The sequence below is a fragment of the Lissotriton vulgaris genome, unplaced genomic scaffold (assembly GCF_964263255.1).
Source record: "Lissotriton vulgaris unplaced genomic scaffold, aLisVul1.2 SCAFFOLD_3202, whole genome shotgun sequence".
NCBI classification, from domain to species: Eukaryota; Metazoa; Chordata; class Amphibia; order Caudata; family Salamandridae; genus Lissotriton; species Lissotriton vulgaris.
In genome coordinates this window covers 182,598-200,416 of record NW_028252134.1, presented here as the reverse complement: position 1 = coordinate 200,416, position 17,819 = coordinate 182,598, and the positions used below count along the sequence as shown (strand labels likewise).

Sequence of the window (17,819 nt, the reverse complement as noted above, 5' to 3'; positions counted from 1 at the left end):
TCAGGCAGATTTGCGGACACTTTTCTGCCACTCCCACTAAAACCACCAGTAGTGCAAAAGCTAAAACAACAGTCTCTCAAAATTATCCTAGTAGCTCCCACATGGGCACGCCAACCGTGGTTCACAACGCTCCTAGAACTCTCTCTAGTTCCACACCAAAGACTTGCCGATTTCCGTTTTAAACTGTTTTAAACTGTTCGTTTCATACAGCATGCTGGTTCATTTGTGTTGTAAACTACTAGTTGACTTTAGGCACGTAACGGTCTTTCTAATTCACTCACTAAACTCGTCACCTAAGAGCACGAATACCAGCGGCACGTTAGCCTCACAACTTAATCTGTTTAAATAAATATGACTTTAAAAACATAGTAAAGTCGAGTGTAGACATGAAATGAGAAAACACGTCCCCACAGAAGTTAATACTTTCACGATATGGGCACTATGAGCGGACACATATATTTTGTTTGTACACAGTGTCACTACTAACCAATAGCTCAGTGGTTATCCTCAGAAATTAACCAGGGATAATTTAACTTTATAGATACTCCCCAGACGAAGGCCAGGTGGACAAAATGCATTGGGATAAATATTAATGTCAATCTGGGAATGATGTATTGTGGGAATTGAAGTTTACCCAAAAGAAAAATTGTGAATAAAACAATGTACAATGAAATGAACTCTTGAAGAGAACTTTTTGGAAAAGCATATTCATTGGAAACAGAAAAGATTTATTGAGAGCTCTTTGACCAGTGCCTTGGGAGACATACCCCTCGCATTGGGGATGCTACCATAGTGATATATAATTACGCTCTTGATCAGGGAGCGATACCCAGGAGCACGGCAACAAACCTTGACCTCAGATCAGCAGTGCACGCTCTATTAGAGAATCGTTTATCAATACTCTTATAATTCCCATTTTAGTAAACCAGATACAATTTATTCTACTATCTCCATAGAAACATCAAGTCCATCACTTGATATGTGCAGTTTTTCTTCCATTGTGTTTGTAGGTCGCGGCCAACGTCAGTAGCGCATGCACTGCTCTCGTCATACGAGACGTCTTGGAATCGATACGATTCCAGAAGCCTCGTTCCAGCTCTGCCTTCAGCTTTCATTTGTGCGCGTCGTTTGGCTTCACGAATTATGCCTAAAGCAGTGCAATGATTGCACTGAAGGCATGTCAATGATTCCTTGTTGCCACCCTGTCTCCTTTTAGGCACGCCCACTGGGATTGGATCGTTTACGGGTGGGTTTACACTCTTTCCTTTAAAGAACTCGAAGCTCTCTTTTTTTTCTCCAATTTGCAGCGCCGTCCACACGCTTGTAATGTCCGCTGACAGCCCCTCCTGCTTCAGCACACCACCCTAGCAAAATGTGGAATTCTGCTGTGTCATCAACGCACCTTATCTCTCTGGTGTTTTGCTTTTTAAAGCAATCTATTCATGCATTCATTTGCGCATTATGATGAGCTGACCAGTATATTTCGTGTGAGGCGGGGTTGTACTACAGAGGTATGTTTGAATGGTCAGAGCCTTTAGAGCCAGAGAATTAGGTCAGCGGAGCTGCTTTAGAGCCAGAGAACCAGGTCAGCAGAGCTGCTTTAGAGCTTAAGAACCAGGTCAGCAGAGCGGCTTTAGAGCCTAAGAAGCAGGTCAGCAGAGCTGCTCTAGAGCCTAAGAACCAGGTCAGCAGAGCTGCTCTTAGAGGCAGAGAACCAGGTCAGCAGAGCTGCTTTAGAGCCAGAGAACCAGGTCAGCAGAGCTGCATTAGAGCCTAAGAACCAGGTCAGCCGAGCTGCTCTAGAGGCAGAGAACCAGGTCAGCAGAGCTGCTTTAGAGCCAGAGAACCAGGTCAGCAGAGCCATTGTAGAGCCAGAGAACCAGATCAGCAGAGCTGCTCTAGAGGCAGAGAACCAGGTCAGCAGAGCTGCTTTAGAGCCAGAGAACCAGGGCAGCAGAGCTGCTCTAGAACCAGAGAACGAGGTCAGAAGAGCTGATTTAGAGCGATAGAACCAGGCAAGCAGAGCTGCTTTAGAGCCAGAGAACCAGGTCAGCAGAGCTGCTCTAGAGCTAAGAACCAGCTCGGCAGAGCTGCTCTAGAGGCAGAGAACCAGGTCAGCAGAGCCGTTGTAGAGCCAGAAAACCAGGTCAGCAGAGCTGCTCTAGAGCCTAAGAAGCAGGTCAGCAGAGCTGCTCTAGAGGCAGAGAACCAGGTCAGAAGAGCTGATTTAGAGCGATAGAATCAGGCAAGCAAAGCTGCTTTAGAGCCAGAGAACCAGGTCAGCAGAGCTGCTCTAGAGCTAAGAACCAGCTCGGCAGAGCTGCTCTAGAGGCAGAGAACCAGGTCAGCAGAGCCGTTGTAGAGCCAGAAAACCAGGTCAGCAGAGCTGCTCTAGAGCCTAAGAAGCAGGTCAGCAGAGCTGCTCTAGAGGCAGAGAAGCAGGTCGGCAGAGCTGCGGTCGAGCCAGAGAAACCAGGTCAGCAGAGCTACTTTAGAGCCAGAGAACCAGGTCAGCAGAGCTGCTCTAGAGCCAGAGAACCAGATCAGCAGAGCTGCTTTAGAGCCATAGAACCAGGTCAGCAGAGCTGCCTTAGAGCCAGAGAACCAGGTCAGCAGAGCTACCAGAGAACCAGGTCAGCAGAGCTACCAGAGAACCAGGTCAGCAGAGCAGTTGTAGAGCCAGAGAACCAGGTCAGCAGAGCTGCTCTAGAGGCAGAGAACCAGGTCAGCAGAGCTGCTTTAGAACCAGGGCAGCAGAGCTGCTCTATAACCAGAGAGCCAGGTCAGCAGAGCTGCTTTAGAGCCAGAGAACCAGGTCAGCAGAGCTGCTCTAGAGCTTAAGAACCAGGTCAGCAGAGCTTCTCTAGAGGCAGAGAACCAGGTCAGCAGAGTTGCTTTAGAGCCAGAGAACCAGGGCAGCAGAGCTGCTGTAAAACCAGAGAACCAGGTCAGCAGTGCTGATTTAGAGCCATGGAACCAGGTCAGCAGAGCTGCTTTAGAGCCAGAGAACCAGGTCAGCAGAGGCGTGAAGAGCCCGAGAACCAGGTCAGCAGAGCTGCCCTAGAGCCTTAGAACCAGGTCAGCAGAGTTGCTCTAGAGCCAGAGAACCAGGTCAGCGGAGCTGCTTTAGAGCCATAGAACCAGGTCAGCAGAGCTGTTGTAAAGCCAGAGAAACCAGGTCAGCAGAGCTGATTTAGAGCACAAGAAGCAGGTGAGCAGAGCTGCTGTAGAGCCAGAGAAACCAGGTCAGCAGAGCTGCTTTAGAGCCAGAGAACCAGGTCAGCAGAGCTGCTCTAGAGCCAGAGAACCAGGTCAGCAGAGCTGCTTTAGATCCATAGAGCCAGGTCGGCAGAGCTGCACTAGAGCCAGAGAACCATGTCAGCAGAGCTGCTCTAGAGCTTAAGAACCAGGTCAGCAGAGCTACTCTAGAGCCAGAGAACCAGGTCAGCAGAGCTGCTGTAGAGCCATAGAAACCAGGTCAGCAGAGCTGCTCTAGAGCCAGGGAAACCAGCTCAGCAGAGCTGCTTTAGTGCATGAGAACCAGGTCAGCAGAGCTGCTTTGGAGCCAGAGAACCAGGTCAGCAGAGCTGCTCTAGCTGACACTGACTGACTGACCCTGACTGACTTACACTGACTGACTGACTTACACTGACTGATACTGACTGGCTGACTGACAATAACTGACACTGACTGACTGACACTGACTGACTGACACTGACAGACACTGACTGACTGATAGACACTGACTGACTGACACTAACTGACTGACTGACTGACTGACTGACTCTGACTGACTGACTCTGACTGACTGACTCTGACTGACTGACTCTGACTGACTGACTGACTGACACTGACTGACTGACTCTGACTGACTGGCTGACTGACACTGACTGACTGACACTGACTGACTAACACTGACTGACTGACACTGACTGACTGACACTGACTGACTGACTCTGACTGACTGACTCTGACTGACACTGACTGACTGACACTGACTGACAGACATTGACTGACTGATACTGACTGACTGACACTGACTGACTGACACAGACTGACTGATACTGACTGACTGATACTGACTGACTGACCGACTGACACTGACTTACTGACACTGACTTACTGACACTGACTGACTGACACTGACTTACTGACACTGACTGACTGACTGACTGACTCTGACTGACTGACTGACTGACACTGACTGACTGACTCTGACTGACTGGCTGACTGACACTGACTGACTGACTGACACTGACTGACTGGCACTGATTGACTGACACTGACTCACTGAATGACTGACAATGACTGACTAACTGACACTGACTGGCTGACACTGACTGACTGACACTGACTGACTGACACTGACTGACTGATACTGACTGACTGATACTGACTGACTGACTGACTGACTGACACTGACTGACTGACTGACACTGACTGACCGTGTTTGACACTGACTGACTGACTGACACTGACTGACTGACTGACACTGACTGACTGACTGATACGGACTGACTGACTGACACTGACTGACTGACACTGACTGACTGACACTGACTGACACTGACTGACTGACTGACACTGACTGACTGACTCTGACTGACACTGACTTACTGACACTGACTGACTGACACTGACTGACTGACTGACTGACTCTGACTGACACTGACTGACTGACTCTGACTGACTGGCTGACTGACACTGACTGACTGACACTGACTGACTGACACTGACTGACACTGACTGACTGACACTGACTGACTGACAGACATTGACTGACTGATACTGACTGACTGACACTGACTGACTGACACTGACTGACTGACACGGACTGACTGATACTGACTGACTGATACTGACTGACTGACACTGACTGACCGTGTTTGACACTGACTGACTGACACTGACTGACTTACACTGACTGGACACTGACTGACACTGACTGACTGACACTGACTGACTGACTGATACGGACTGACTGATACTGACTGACTGATACTGACTGACTGACACTGACTGACCGTGTTTGACACTGACTGACTGACACTGACTGACTTACACTGACTGGACACTGACTGACACTGACTTACTGACACTGGCTGACTGACGCTGACTGACTGACACTGACTGACTGACAATGACTGACGCTGACTGACTGACAATGACTGACAATGACTGACTGACACTGACTGACAATGACTGACACTGATTGACTCTGACTGACACTGACTGACTGACACTGACTGGCTGATTCTGACTGGCTGATTCTGACTGACTGGCTGACATTGAATGACACTGACTGACTGGCTGACACTGACTGATACTGACTGACACTGACTGACACCGACTGACTGACATACACTGACTGACATACACTGACTGACTGACACTGACTTACTGACACTGACTGACTGACTGATACTGGCTGACTGACACTGACTGGACACTGACTGCTGACACAGTCTGGCACTGACTGACACTGATTGACTGACACTGGCTGACTGACACTGGCTGACTGACACTGGCTGACTGACACTGGCTGACTATGACTGACACGGACTGACTGGCTGTGACTGACACTGACTGTGACTGACACTGACTGTGACTGACACTGACTGTGACTGACACTGACTGACTGATACTGACTGTGACTGACACTGACTGACGGATACTGACTGACACTGACTGACTGACAATGACTGACACTGACTAACTGACTGACACTGACTGACTGACACTGACTGGACACTGACTGGACACTAACTGGACACTGACACTGACTTACTGACACTGACTTACTGACACTGACTTACTGACACTGACTTACTGACACTGACTTACTGACACTGAGTGACTGACACTGACTGACTGACTGACTCTGACTGGACACTAACTGGACACTGACACTGACTTACTGACACTGACTGACTGACACTGTCTGACTCTGACTGACACTGACTGGCTGACTGACACTTACTGACCCTGACTGACTGACTCTGACCGACTGACACTGACTGGACACTGACTGACACTGACTGCCTGACTCTGACTGACTCTGACTGACTGACACTGACTGACTGATACGGACTGACTGACACTGACTGACTGACACTCACTGACTGACTGACACTGATTCACTGACACTGACTGACTGACACTGACTGGACAAGGACTGACTGACACTGTCTGAAACTGACTGACTTAAACTGACTCACCCTGACTGACTGACACTGACTGACTGACTGACACTGACTGACTGACTGACACTGACTGACTGACACTGACTGACTGACACTGACACACACTGGCTCACACTGACTGACACTGACACATACTGACACACACTGACTCACACTGACTGACACTGACTGACACTGACTGACACTGACTGACTGACACACTGACTGACTGACAATGACTGACTGACACTGACTGAAACTGACTGACAAACTGACTGACATGAATGACACTGACTGACTGACACTGACTGAGACTGACTGGCTGACACTGAATTACACTGACTGACTGGCTGACACTGACTGATACTGACTGACTGACACTGACTGACTGACACTGACTGCTGACACAGTCTGATCCTGACTGACGCTGATTGACTGACACCTTCTGACACTGGCTGACTGACACTGACTGTGACTGACACTGACTCTGACTGACTGATACTGATTGTGACTGACACTTTCTGATACTGACTGACACTGACTGACTGACTGACACTGACTGACACTGACTGACTGGGCACTGACTGGACCCTGACTGGATACTAACTGGACACTGACACCGACTGACTGACACTGACTGGACACTGACAGACTGACACTGACAGACTGACACTGACAGACTGACACTGACTGTGACTGACTGACACTGACTAACTGACTGATACTGACTGAAACTGACTGACTGACACTGACTGACACTGACTGACTGACACTGACTGGACACTGACAGACTGACACTGACTGGACACTGACAGACTGACACTGACTGGACACTGACAGACTGACACTGACTGGACACTGACAGACTGACACTGACCGACTGATACTGACTGTGACTGACTGACACTGACTGACTGATACTGACTGTGACTGACACTTGACTGATACTGACTGACACTGACTGACTGACACTGACTGTGACTGACACTGACTGTGACTGACACTGACTGACTGATACTGACTGTGACTGACACTGACTGACGGATACTGACTGACACTGACTGACTGACAATGACTGACACTGACTAACTGACTGACACTGACTGACTGACACTGACTGGACACTGACTGGACACTAACTGGACACTGACACTGACTTACTGACACTGACTTACTGACACTGACTTACTGACACTGACTTACTGACACTGACTTACTGACACTGAGTGACTGACACTGACTGACTGACTGACTCTGACTGGACACTAACTGGACACTGACACTGACTTACTGACACTGACTGACTGACACTGTCTGACTCTGACTGACACTGACTGGCTGACTGACACTTACTGACCCTGACTGACTGACTCTGACCGACTGACACTGACTGGACACTGACTGACACTGACTGCCTGACTCTGACTGACTCTGACTGACTGACACTGACTGACTGATACGGACTGACTGACACTGACTGACTGACACTCACTGACTGACTGACACTGATTCACTGACACTGACTGACTGACACTGACTGGACAAGGACTGACTGACACTGTCTGAAACTGACTGACTTAAACTGACTCACCCTGACTGACTGACACTGACTGACTGACTGACACTGACTGACTGACTGACACTGACTGACTGACACTGACTGACTGACACTGACACACACTGGCTCACACTGACTGACACTGACACATACTGACACACACTGACTCACACTGACTGACACTGACTGACACTGACTGACACTGACTGACTGACACACTGACTGACTGACAATGACTGACTGACACTGACTGAAACTGACTGACAAACTGACTGACATGAATGACACTGACTGACTGACACTGACTGAGACTGACTGGCTGACACTGAATTACACTGACTGACTGGCTGACACTGACTGATACTGACTGACTGACACTGACTGACTGACACTGACTGCTGACACAGTCTGATCCTGACTGACGCTGATTGACTGACACCTTCTGACACTGGCTGACTGACACTGACTGTGACTGACACTGACTCTGACTGACTGATACTGATTGTGACTGACACTTTCTGATACTGACTGACACTGACTGACTGACTGACACTGACTGACACTGACTGACTGGGCACTGACTGGACCCTGACTGGATACTAACTGGACACTGACACCGACTGACTGACACTGACTGGACACTGACAGACTGACACTGACAGACTGACACTGACAGACTGACACTGACTGTGACTGACTGACACTGACTAACTGACTGATACTGACTGAAACTGACTGACTGACACTGACTGACACTGACTGACTGACACTGACTGACTGACACTGACTGGACACTGACAGACTGACACTGACTGGACACTGACAGACTGACACTGACTGGACACTGACAGACTGACACTGACTGGACACTGACAGACTGACACTGACCGACTGATACTGACTGTGACTGACTGACACTGACTGACTGATACTGACTGTGACTGACACTTGACTGATACTGACTGACACTGACTGACTGACAATGACTGACACTGACTGACTGACTGACACTGACTGGCTGACACTGACTGACACTGACTGACTGGACACTGACTGGACACTGACTGACTGACACTGACTGGACACTGACTGGATACTAACTGGGCACTGACACTGACTGACTGACACTGACTGACTGACACTGACTTACTGACACTGACTGACTGACACTGACTGACTGACACTAACTGACTGACACTGACTGACTGACTGACACTGACTGACTCTGACTGACACTGACTGACTGACACTGACTGGACACTAACTGGACACTGACACTGACTTACTGACACTGACTGACTCTGACTGACACTGACTGGACACTGACTGACACTGACTGTCTGACTCTGACTGACACTGACTGACTGACACTGACTGACCTACACTGACTGACTGACACTGACTGACTGACACTGACTGACTGACACTGATTGACTGACACTGACTGACACTGACTGACTGACAATGACTGACTGACTGACACTGACTGGCTGACACTGACTGACACTGACTGACTGGACACTGAATGGACACTGACTGACTGACACTGACTGGACACTGACTGGATACTAACTGGGCACTGACACTGACTTACTGACACTGACTGACTGACACTGTCTTACTGACAGTGACTGACTGACACTAACTGACTGACTGACACTGACTGACTGAAACTGACTGACTGACTGACACTAACTGACTGACTGACTGACCCTGACTGACTGACACACATTGGCTCACACTGACTGACTGACACCGACACACACTGACACACACTGACACACACTGACTCACACTGACTCACACTGACTCACACTGACTGACGGACACACTGACAGACTGACACTGACACTGACTGTGACTGACTGACACTGACTGACTGATACTGACTGACACTGACTGACTGACACTGACTGACTGATACTGACTGACTGACACTGACTGACTGACACTGACTGACTGACACTGACTGACTGACACTGGCTGGACACTGACAGACTGACACTGACTGGACACTGACAGACTGACACTGACAGACTGACACTGACAGACTGACACTGACTGTGACTGACTGACACTGACTGACTGATACTGACTGTGACTGACACTTGACTGATACTGACTGACACTGACTGACTGACAATGACTGACACTGACTGACTGACTGACACTGACTGGCTGACACTGACTGACACTGACTGACTGGACACTGACTGACTGACACTGACTGGACACTGACTGGATACTAACTGGGCACTGACACTGACTTACTGACACTGACTGACTGACTGACACTGACTTACTGACACTGACTGACTGACACTAACTGACTGACTGACTGACACTGAATGACTGACACTGACTGACTCTGACTGACTGACACTGACTGACTGACACTGACTGACACTGATTGACTGACACTGACTGACTGACACTGACTTACTGCCACTGACTGACTGACACACACTGACTGACTGACACTGATTCACTGACACTGACTGACTGACACTGACTGGACAAGGACTGACTGACACTGACTGACACTCACTGACACTGACTGACCCTGACTGACTGACTGACACTGACTGACTGACACACATTGGCTCACACTGACTGACACACACTGACACACACTGACACACACTGACTGACACTGACTGACGGACACACTGACTGACTGACTGACTGACTGACTGACAATGACTGACTGACACTGACTGATTCATAGATACTGACTGATTCATAGATACTGACTGACTGACACTGACTGACTGACACTGACTGACTGACACTGACTGAAACTGACTGACATGAATGACACTGACTGACTGACACTGACTGAGACGGACTAAGACTGACTGACTGACTGACTGACACTGACTAACATTTGGTCTCACCTTTCATTAAGTTAAAGCCATTAGCGGTTCTATACAATACCATTAGCAAAGTAATTGGCTTTAACTTAATCAAAGGCGAGACCTATTGCATTTTCAATGCTTGTTTCACATCTGCTGTTTAATATGTTTCTGTGTCTTTAGGCTCACCTTAGCAGATGTTTGGACTTTAATTATTCGGGTTTAGAAATGATTCTTAGATCAGCATCTGGCTGGATGCTGCTCCAAAGTTTTCTTTTACCTTACTTATATTTTTGGGAGCCATTAGTGAATGATTGGGACTGCGGCGCTTAAGGTGAGGCCTGGACTGATGATGATGATGGACATAAAACAAGCTCCATTGACCAGATTAATTAGGCCATTAGAACTGGATCCATGTCTCACCTCAGCCGCTGTGATGCAGAATTTAGAGTTCAATTCAGATGAGGATCTCTTTGTGTTCTCCCATATTCAAGTGGTGGCATTTTCAGGCCTGTGATGTGTTCATATAGATTTCCAATGTTGTCATTACCTGAAAAGCGTGAGTAATAGCCGCATTATTATCCACCTTAATTGCCATAAGTTCTGAGATCTGTTTTTCAGAAGTCTCAGGGTTGTTCAGAATGTGGTTGCTTGACTATTGGTTGCAGCTCATAGAAAAGACAAGACTATGCCATTGCCTTTTAGGCTGCACTGTTTTTTTCATACTCATTAAGCCTAATGTTTCCTGAATAGAGTTAGTCTGGCAGTTTTCTTGTATTTTCACTGTTCTAATCTGGTATGGAAAGGTGTGCTTTCCTGCTTTATATTAGTTCCAACTTTGTGGAACGCCCTTCTTGTATAGGTCCAAGAAATACTGCTGCATTCATTTGAACTATTTTGTTACTGAGTTGACTTTGGGTGACTTTGCTTTCAGCACCAAGAAGGCACTGTTATTCTGAAAGCCTCACAAACTGATACATAACCTATGTCTGTCATTGCTTTCTCTGCAAAACATAATTATTTACTGATGTCTTAAATGTTCCTCCAATACGAGATGTTATATACGTTTTTTCCTCAGTTACATAATCTTACCATAACCATGGTATCGAGAAGGGATTAATTAGTTGGGCCTTACTTTGATTCCTGCACAATCTGCAAGCTGTTCTTTGTGTCCCACCCCTTTACCCAAGTTTATTTATTTTTGTCTCTGCAGGAGGCTCACCGTGTACGCTGTCCACAATGTCGCTCTCAGTCAGGCCTCAACGACGGATTCTCTCCGCATCCATCACTAGGAGCCATTCCTTCGCTGGAGTCAACTCTTCAAAGGAAAAGCCTTGCAGGTGGGTACCGTCGTCTTCAGAGACCTACCCTGGTGCTTTGTGTGGGAAATCATATCAACATCTAAAATGATAATCTGTTTGTGTTTGTGTGGGGATTCTTCCCCAACATGGTGTAAGCGTGCTTGTTTAAATGTTTGATAGGTAAGTCTGACCAGGCATGAGGTAACTAGATCCTTCGTGGGACAGCTCGAATCCAGCTCTTGGTCGTCGTCGACGCCTCCTGGTCCTCGTGGCTGAACAGACAAATTTCACCTTTTCACCTGAAATCACCCAACATTGGCTGGCAGCTTCCCATCGCCATCCTGGTCACTGGCTAGTGACCCAGACTCTGTCCCTTCTGCTTTCAGGTTCTTCAGATCTCTGATCCACCCTTGAATCCACCCGGACACTTTTCCTCTGGTCGCCTGCAGCACTTCTTCCCAGCTCTCAATTGGAACTGACGACGAAACCCGACACAAAAAGACATCTATGCACCCGGCTTCCCTGGGTGAGGTATCTCGAGTACTCCGGTGCTCCCGTGGGTATTGACTCTCCAAGTGTCTTAGTCTAAAAGGGTTCCATAGCAGTTCACCTCCTTGTACCCTTAATCTTTAAAACTGTAACTTGTTCGTTCTCCATAGAAAGTCAATGGTAACCTGCGGCTGTGTTTAGACACTGCACGCGTCTCCCGTGGGCCTCCTATATCCTAACCTTGGTTTGTTCTGAGTAGCCCCAGCGATTCCACAGGCCCTAGGCCTCCTTTCTATTCCTCACGTGGTTCTTATACCACTATTTTAGTATATGGTTTGTGAGGCCCCTAGAGATGTCTGGTGTTGGGATTTAGATCGGGCTGCACCCAGTCCTCTCTCTATGCGCATGCTGAAGTTTACACCCCTCCCTCCTTACCCATGTGATCGCTCTTAATGGAGAGTAACCGGGCAGTCTGTGCTTGGTTTTGAAACCGGTCACGTTGTCTTTTATTGGTGACCGTGCTAATGGGATTGTTAGGCTGAGTTCGCGTTTTCACCCTGGGTCTGATTTGGGTGACAGAGCGAGGCTTCGTTCTAACCTTAACAAACTTTCTTCTGGATTCCGGAATTGAATAACGTGCTTGGGAGTTCTGGATATTGCAAGTGACACAACAACTTGCTCCGGATCGGCGGTGGATTCCTGTGCGCGACTGCGTACGGACATAGTAATTACGCCGGTGTAGTCATTTCCGGGTGTTGGATTTCTCTTGGCGTTTTTGTGAGAGAACTTTGGGTTCTGTGTACGAACCGGCTGCTTGTTAACGTTTTGTCTTTGTTTATCTTTGTGGCCACTGATTTTTCGGGAAGCGGGGTAAGCGGGACGTTTGTTTTGCACGAAGTATTTGAGAAAAGGGGTTTTTTCAGTCTCGTGACTTTTTCCCCTAACGCATATATCAATGCGAGGAAAACTAACCCAGAGTGGTGTTCACTCTTGAAGGCTTCTGTATAGCAACAGAGGAACGGAGTCTCCTATGCAGCACTGCGGTTGCATTCATCGGATAAGAAAGAGGGAAGAGGGTTACGTTTGGTCCTGATTATAGTATGTGCGTAGAGAGAGAGACTTTAGTGGTGATTACTTATAGTTGTTCTTTTTGTTTATCTCTCCTCTGCAGGGTGCGAGGTTCTTTGTAAGCCCTTGAGATTTATGAGAGCAAGCAGGAGACTTACTGGGTTCCCGAAGCCTTCTTCCTCCCCGGGTTTGTTATTTTTACCCTTCCCTCTCTCCTGGCTCAGGCTGTAGTGTGCATTGGTATTTACATCGTGGCCTGCAGTCTGTGTGGGGGTAGAGAGAAGGGAATATCGTCGCTCCTGCAGCGTGGTTCCAGTTGGGTGACAAATTGACAGATAACCAAGCCCACGAATAGTTACGCTGCCCGAGCGAGGATGGATATTGATAAAACTGAGGATAGTGGTCAGGAAGAGAGGGTCCCCACTATGCAGGAACTGATGGGCGCAGTTACTGCTTTACAGACGCAATTACAGGACCTAAAACAGGAGAACATGGGGTTGCGTCAGGAGCTAAACATGGCTAGGTCACGGGATCAGGGGAGTTGGGGAATGGGAAAACCCTTGCTGCAACCCGCTACCTTTCAGTATGACAGAGGAGCTGGGAGTAGCGCCGCTCCTATGACTGTGAACGTCACTACTCCTACTCCTGTTCCTCTTGCTGTTCCTGAACGTTTTACGGGGGATTCGAACAAATTTGCTGTCTTTATGAATCAGTGCCATCTCCATTTCCTGTGCAGAGCTACAGCCTTCCCGAATGATGCAGCCAAGGTGGCATTTGTTATCTCTTATTTAGCGGGGACGGCTGCTACTTGGGCTGTGCCGTTAGTGGAGAATGACGATCCGGTGTTGAACAACTATGACTTATTTAAAGAAATGATGCATGGCCTTTTCGCTAAACATGCGTTCATGCAAGCTAGTGATGCTGAGCTATTGAAGTTACGACAGGGCAAACAAGATCTGCTTACTTATATGTCTACCTTCAATAGATTGGTGTCTGAAACGCACTGGCCATTAGACAAGAGAACCTCATTATTTTATCAGGGGTTATGTGAGGAACTGAAGGATGTGGTCTCCCAGGTGGTTAATCCTCCTTCAGATTGTACTGAGTTTATTGATCTGGTTATGAAATTGAATCACAGGTTGTCGGAGCGGAAGGGAGAAGAAGAGTTAGGGGTCTCTGAAACCTATTCGTCTTCAGTGAGGTGTTTGATAAAGTAAAGGCTAGAGACCTTCCCCCTCACCGCCCTTTCGATTGTCGGATTGATTTGATGCCAGGGGCTACGCTACCTTGTAGTCGTGTTTATGCTTTGTCGGGCCCTGAAGAACAGCATTTGAAGGAGTACATCAGAGAGATGTTGGAGAAAGGGTTCATACATCCTTCCTCTTCGCCTGTGTCATCGGCGATCGTCTTTATTCCGAAGAAGGAGGGTGCCCTTCCAGGATTGTGTATACTATAGCGCGCTCAACAAGGGTACGATTAAGAACAAGTACCCTCTTCCCTTGATACCTGTGTTACTTGATCAACTGAAGCATGCGACGGTTTTCACTAAGTTAGATCTTAGGGGTGCTTATCATCTCATCCGTGTCCGTGAAGGCGATGAATGGAAAACTGCCTTCCGGACCAAATTCGGCCTTTACGAATATTGCGTTATGCCCTTTGGGCTATGTAACGCTCCGGCTGCTTTTCAGTTTTTCATCAACGAGGTGCTGAGGGAATATTTGGATTTGAGCGTCATAGTCTACATAGACGATATCCTTGTGTTCTCTAACACTGTTGAGGAACACGAAGTCCATGTTGGGCAGGTATTGCAGCGCCTGAAAGAACACCAGTTGTATGTACGACTAGAGAAGTGTAGTTTTCACACATCTAAAGTGGAGTTTTTGGGGTTTGTGATTTCAGCGGAGGGGATCATGATGGATCCCAAGAAAATAGAAGCTATCACTTCTTGGCCGTCGCCAATTTGTGTGAGAGATATTCAGGTCTTACTTGGGTTCGCCAATTTCTATCGGCGGTTTATCTCGCATTTTTCAGAGATTATAGCCCCCATGACGGTGTTGTTAAGGAAAGGGGTGCCTTTTGTTTGGTCAGATCATGCTCAATCAGCTTTGAATCTATTGATTGAAAGGTTCACTTCGGCCCCTGTTTTGGTTCACCCTGATCCTACATTGCCTTTTTTTGTTGAGGCGGATGCCTCTTTGTGCGCCGTGGGAGGGGTGTTGTCCCAGAGAGACGTGGAGAATGGATACATGCATCCAATTGCTTACTTCTCTAAAACCTTGCTGCCAGCCGAAAGGAATTATACTGTGGCCGAGCGTGAATTGTTGGCCATTAAACTATCTTTTGAAGAGTGGCGTCATCATCTGTGGGGTGCTCGGCATCCAATAACGATTTTCACTGACCACAAGAACTTGGAGTTCTTCCATTCAGCGCAAGCTTTAACCCCTCGCCAGATGCGGTGGGTTTCATTTTTTAATGAGTATGATTTTATCATCACCTATAGGCCCGCAGTGCAGCAACTAAAGTCAGATGCATTATCCCATATCCATATGAAACACACTGACCAGTTGGTTGAGAAAGAGAGGGGTTCATTCATTGCTCCGGAACGGGTAGTGGGCACCCTGGTACGAACAAAACCATTGAGTTTTGTTTGCAGTGGTTTTGGTGGGAGTCAGTGGCTAGAGATGTCCAGTCGTATGTTAAGGCCTGTCCTGTGTGCGCTGTAAATAAACCGACCCATAATAAGCCTTCAGGGTTGTTGCATCCTCTCCCGGTTCCCAACGCTCCATGGCAAACAATAAGTATGGATTTTGTGACAGACTTACCCTTGGAGTCTGGCTTCACAGCCATATTAGTCGTAGTGGATTAATTCACCAAGATGGCGCATTTTGTGCCCTTAGGTAAGTTACCCACTGCGGGGGAATTGGCCATGATCTTTGTGTCTTCTGTGGTACACCTGCATGGTTTGCCTTTGGCAATTGTATCGGATAGGGGGGCTCAGTTTATTTCCCATTTCTGGACTGAGTTGTGTGCTGCTTTACGGATGAAACTGTGTCTGTCCTCCGCATATCATCCTCAATCGGATGGTCAGACTGAGCGCACCAATCAGACCATGGAACAATACTTGAGGTGTCTTGTAACATCATTGTCATGCAGTTGGGTTGTGGCTCTCCCTCTGGCTGAATTCGCATATAACAACAGTGTACATTCAGCTGTTGGAATGACCCCTTTCTTTTGTTCCATGGGGTTTCACCCCAGAGCAATCCCTATTCAACCCTCCGGCCAGGTACCTGCAGTGACTACATTGGGGCTCTCATTGGTGCAGATTTGGAACACGGCATTGGAACACCTAGAGAGAGCCAAGGCGGACATGAAGAAGTAGGCAGACAAACATAGGGCCCCTGCTCCTTCCTACCGGGTGGGGGATAAGGTGTGGCTTTCCACCAAGAACTTGAGATTAGGGGGGTCACGTAAATTACAGCCTAGATTTGTGGGTCCTTTTCCTATTGTTAAAGTGGTAAATTCTGTGGCAATGAAGTTGGGGTTACCAGATGAGTATGGGATTCATCCTGTCTTTCATACCTCCCTTTTGAAACCTTACATAGCTACCACGCAGGTTTTGCCTCCCCCTCCTCCTGTGATGGTAGGTGAGGATGAGGAGTTTGAAGTTAGTGCCATCTTGGATTCCAGAAGAAGGAATGGGAAACTCATGTATTTGATTGATTGGAAGGGATATCCCCCTGAAGATCGGACTTGGGAGGCAGCAAGTGGGGTACATGCCCCTAGATTGGTGAGCTTTTCCATTTACGTCACCCTTCCAAGCCCCGTCCGGTAGGGAGGCCTTTGCGGGGAGGTACTGTTGGGATTTAGATCGGGCTGCACCCAGTCTTCTCTCTATGCGCATGCTGACGTTTACACCCCTCCCTCCTTACCCATGTGATCGCTCTTAATGGAGAGTAACCGGGCAGTCTGCGCTTGGTTTTGAAACCGGTCACGTTGTCTTTTATTGGTGACCGTGCTAATGGGATTATTTGGCTGAGTTCGTGTTTTCACCCTGGGACTGATTTGGGTGACAGAGCGAGGCTTCGTTCTAACCTTAACGAACTTTCTTCTGGATTCCGGAATTGAATAACGTGCTTGGGAGTTCTGGATATTGCAAGTGACACAACAACTTGCTCCGGATCGGCGGTGGATTCCTGTGCGCGGCTGCGTACGGACATAGTAATTACGCCGGTGTAGTCATTTCCGGGTGTTGGATTTCTCTCGGCGTTCTTGTGAGAGAACTTTGGGTTCTGTGTACGAACCGGCTGCTTGTTAACGTTTTTTTCTTTGTTTATCTTTGTGGCCACCGATTTTTCGGGAAGCGGGG

At 48.0% G+C, this 17,819-nt stretch overlaps 1 long non-coding RNA gene across 1 annotated transcript in view; it reads left to right on the top strand.

Moving 5' to 3' along the window:
* LOC147662654 (uncharacterized) overlaps positions 1–17,819 on the top strand; it is a 168,476-nt gene that overhangs the window by 49,036 nt on the left and 101,621 nt on the right. The window contains exon 2 of the long non-coding RNA XR_015305512.1: positions 11,809–11,935. This is a non-coding gene — a long non-coding RNA (uncharacterized LOC147662654). The remainder of the gene's footprint in view (positions 1–11,808; positions 11,936–17,819) is intronic.